Below are 4,745 nucleotides of genomic sequence, written 5' to 3'. Positions count from 1 at the left end.
ATAATCAGGAGTTTGAGACCAGCTTGGCCAACATGGTGAAACTCTGTCTTTATTAAAAATACAAAAGTTAGCTGGGTGTTGTGGCAGGCACTTGTAATCCCAGATACTTGGGAGACTGAGGCAGGAGAATTGCTTGAACCGGGGAGGCGGGGCTTGCAGTGAGTCGAGATCAAGCCACTGAACTCTGGCCTGAGAGACAGAGGGAAAAAGAAAGAAAAAGGAGGAAGAACTTCATTTTGTTGTCTTGCCCTCTAAATTTGTTTTAAATTCATGTGGTTTATTGTGTTCATTTTTATTTTGTGTAGGTACAGTATCAATTTTCTAATAAAACGGGAAGCCTCACTTGCAATATTATGACATATAAGAAGTGTATCATTGCAGGTGTAATTTACAGGAAAGTGTTTTTATTGCCATACTCTGTTAGAAATTCTCCTTTTGGGGCGGGGGTGGAGTCTCTCTCTGTCACCCAGGCTGGAGTGCAGTGGCACAATCTCGGCTCACTGCAACCTCCGCCTCCTGGGTTCAAGCGATTCTCCTGCCTCAGCCTCCCGAGTAGCTGGGACTACGGACGCGCACCACCATGCCCGGCTAATTTTTTGTAATTTTAGTAGAGACAGGGTTTCACCGTGTTAGCCATAATGGTCTCGATCTCTGGACCTCATGATCTGCCTGCCTTGTCCTCCCAAGGTGTTGGGATTACAGGCGTGAGCCACCGCGCCTGGCCAGAAATTCTCATTTTTTTTCTTAAAATTAATTAGTTTTTATTTACTCCAAGACTTAACTGAATTTCTAAAGCTATAGCTGTATCTGAATGAGACTGAAATGTAAAGCTTAAAATGCAAACTTGTAGTTATTTTAAAAATATGATTTACATCTGCTTTGATACATGTTAGAATTCCCAAGGAGTTTTATATGTAGAGTTTGAAACAATTACATTTCCTCCCTCATTTCCCCTTAGAAGTTATTCAGGCAGAAGTCCTATTCTTTTCTACTTTTCCCTTGCTCCCTTTTCCTGCAACCAACTTTTATCAGTACCAGAGTATTGACGTATAATACCAGAGCTCTCTCTTGTTCAGATCTCAAACGGCAGTTTCCGGAAGCTCCTCTGGACAGATCTTCCCCATGCGGTAGTCAGACAGCCTAGAATGTAACCATGAATTTATTGCTTTCGTAGCCACTCTGGCTCAAATTCCCTATAACCGTACAGTTCTCAACACAGGTTTAGGCATCTTCGGATGCCATTTTGCAGCTTTGAGGGCTGGGAGGATGTATCATTGGACAGAACTGTAAGTATTATTATAGTTCTGTAGACTCTTTGTGATCCTCCTAAAAACAGAAGATGGGCTGTGTGTGTATTTCAGATCCTTTTGAATATTGACTGGCACCACCGGGAACTTTTTGTTAATCTTTTCTATTTTTCCTCATAGTCAGACACCTTCTTCCATCCCAGCATCCTGTGAATTTAACGACCCCAAGTTATTGGAGAACTTTGAGAATGGCCATGTAAGCCTGTTATTTTCATTCTAAGTTGACACAGTGGTGCTGTATAACTTCAAAATATCTATATGGCTTCCTAAAAGGTATCATGTTCTGAACCCAGGAAGAGGGAGAGGGTCTTGAAATTTTTTGATGTTCATATAATAAGCAAGGGATTTTGTACTGATATTATGAGCTAAGCACTGAACTTATGAGCATGAGTGAATTTAAACATTATACAAGAACTTTTACTATGTAGCAGTCTCTGTTAAGACTGTTTATTTGCTTTTAAACTATTTGGTTCTATTGCATGCTACCAATATCTTCACTTATCTATTTTAAGACATTGATCTACTTGATCTGGAATCTTGATCTTCTCAAAAACTAAAGCGACCTTTTAAAGCATACATTTATACATGTCCGTCCTTTGCTTAGAAACCTCCTGAGGACTGGCACCACACTTAACATAAAATCTGAACTCATTACCATGGTCTACTCTCCAACCTCATTCTGTCATTGTTCCCCTTGCTCAAGATGCTAAAGGCACACTTGCCTGGAAGCTCCACAAACACACCAAGCTGTTTCCTGACTCGGAGCCTTTGGGCGTACTATTCCCTTTGTCAGCTATGTGCTACTGTCACCATCAGCTATACAGCTAACTAACCTTTTTGTTTCGATATTAATTTTAAATGTCATCTCCTCCAGCATTATTCCCTGACCATCTATCTAAAATATGTCCTTCTCTAGCACCTGAGTTCCTTGACTAGGGTGATGGCAAACTTTGGGCTTCACCGTGGAGGACTACCTGCAGGCCTGTCGAGCTACCCTGCACAAGTCCCGACCTCTACATGTTGTGCTGGGAAATGAAGCCTGTGATTTGGACTTCATGGTGTCTGCTCTTGCCCTGCTTTTTTTTTTTTTTTTTGAGACAGAGTCTCGCTCTGTCACCCAGGCTGGAGTGCAGTGGTGTGATCTCAGCTCACTGCAAGCTCCGCCTCCTGTGTTCACACCATTCTCCTGCCTCAGCCTCCTGAGTAGCTGGGACTACAGGCACCCGCCACTGTGCCCGGCTAATTTTTTGTATTTTTAGTAGAGACGGGGTTTCACCGTGGTCTCGATCTCCTGATCTCGTGATCTGCCCACTTCGGCCCTTGCCCTGCTTTTTACCTGGTAAAGAGAACTGAGACAGAAGGAAGTCTTTGTGCCAGTTTTAAATATAGAACATTCTGAGCTACCTCTGCAAGGTGGCATCATCTTCCTTCTTCAGAAGGTTCATATTCCAGAGACTATCTTGGATTTTTGGCATGAGATTGACCTCCATGCATTGCACCAGGCTGGCTAACTCACCCTTATCCTTGTCGACCATCATATCTTACCTAAGAACCATCATCCTGGATTGTGTCAACATGGACCTTAAAATTGGAAAGGCAACCCTTAAAGACAGCAAATATGTGGAGAAGCTAGAGGTCCTCTTCCCAGATCTACCCAAGAGAAATGATATCTTTGATTCCCTACAAAAGGCAAAGTTCAAGGTATCAGGACTGAGTACTGAGCAGATGCTGAGAAAGGACCAGAAGACCTTTTATAGACAAGGCATCAAGGTGGCCATTCGTGCAATCTATATGGATTTGGAAGCCTTACTGCTGAGGTCTGACCTCCTTGCAGATCCCCATGCTTTCTACCAGGCTCGCAGCTATGATGTCCTGATTGCCATGACTATCTTTTTCAACACTCACAACGAGCCAGTGCGGTGGTTGGCTATTTTGTCTCCACGTGGTGCTCTGAACAATGGTCTGTGGAGTCCTGGAACGCTCCCACTCTCCGTCCCTGAAGCTGACCCCTGACCTAAGCACCTCTCTAACCTCCAAGCCCATCTTCAAGGCAACACCCAGATATCTTGAAAGAAATTTCTGCCTCTGCTCCAGGAAGCCCTGTCAGCATATTTTGACTCCAGATCCCTTTAGGACAGCCTGAGAGAGTGGGTGTGTCCAGGGAGCAGGTGGACAAGGAATTGGACAGGGCAAGTAACTCCCTGATTCCTGGACTGAGTCAAGATGAGGAGGACCCTCTGCTGCCCCCCACGTCCATGAACAGCCTGGGGGATGAGCGCTCTCTGGAACAGGGCTGCCTAAACTCTCCGCTGAGGCCATCCTTGAGAAGTGCAGTGAGATCTCACTGTCACAGTCTACTACTGCCTCCCTGTCAAAGAAATGACTTTTGGGAGGGGAAGGGGCAGTGGGTGAGGCTACCTGATTCACCTCAAATGCATGTTTTGAGATGTTTGGAGATTCAGCCATTCTGTCTTCATTGCTCCAGGATCTGGTATACTGTTCTTATAAAACTGAGAGGAGAAAAAAAAGAAGCTGGTTTAAGAATGGCTTTCCGGCCAGGCGCGGTGGCTCATGCCTTGTAATCCCAGCACTTAGGGAGGCCAAGGCGGGCAGATCACGAGGTCAGGAGATCGAGACCATCCTGGCCAACATGGTGAAACCTCGTCTCTACTAAAAATATAAAAAATTAGCTAGGTGTGGTGGCGGGCGCCTGTAGTCCCAGCTACTCCAGAGGCTGACGCAGGAGAATGGTGTGAACCCAGGAGGCAGAGCTTGCAGTGAGCCAAGAATGCACCACTGCACTCCAGCCTGGGTGACACAGCAAGACTCCATCTCAAAAAAAAAAAATGGCTTTCCACTTTTTCCCCTTAATCTCTACCAATCAGACACATTTTATTATTTAAATCTGCACTCACTTCTTTCAGTTTGTTTGCCAGGGCACAATATGATACACCCACAATCCCAGCAGAGTGGACAAATACAACGTAGACCCCAAAAGTGCCCACAGCACAGATAGTGAACAGAATCAATACCTTTCACGGAACCAAACATGCATTGGTCATCTCCGTGTATTCATTCATTCACTTATTCATTCAAGTATTGCAGATTTCCAGCTCCACGACTCTTCCTGCAGCCCCCATTTAGGTGATGGTGTTTGACTGAGGGGTGGCTGAATTTCTATTCTGACCTTGTTGTCACTGTTTCAGGTCTTGTTTGGGAGCAGATTAGGGGCCATTATCTTCTGTCCTGATTAGGTGGCCTGGGTCTCTGTTTCTTTGGATCCCTGTGTCCAGAGCCACAGGAACCTTGAAGAAACCTTGATGACTGCTGATTCTTGAGAATCAAGGAAGCACACAGAAAGGCCTTAAGACCTCACGGGCAGTCTTCCAAAAAACAGCAGAAGTGGAATGAGATGCCTGGGTCCGCCCCTGCCTTAGC

The 4,745-nt window shown here is 45.0% G+C and overlaps 1 pseudogene; it reads left to right on the top strand.

Annotated features, from left to right (window-relative positions):
- The first annotated feature begins 1,935 nt into the window (after window positions 1-1,935).
- LOC100992656 (exopolyphosphatase PRUNE1-like) lies at window positions 1,936-3,690 on the top strand (annotated as a pseudogene).
- The last annotated feature ends 1,055 nt before the right edge of the window (window positions 3,691-4,745 follow it).

Source organism: Pan paniscus, chromosome 14, assembly GCF_029289425.2.
Source record: "Pan paniscus chromosome 14, NHGRI_mPanPan1-v2.0_pri, whole genome shotgun sequence".
NCBI lineage: Eukaryota > Metazoa > Chordata > Mammalia > Primates > Hominidae > Pan > Pan paniscus.
This window is presented reverse-complemented; position numbering and strand designations above follow the sequence as displayed.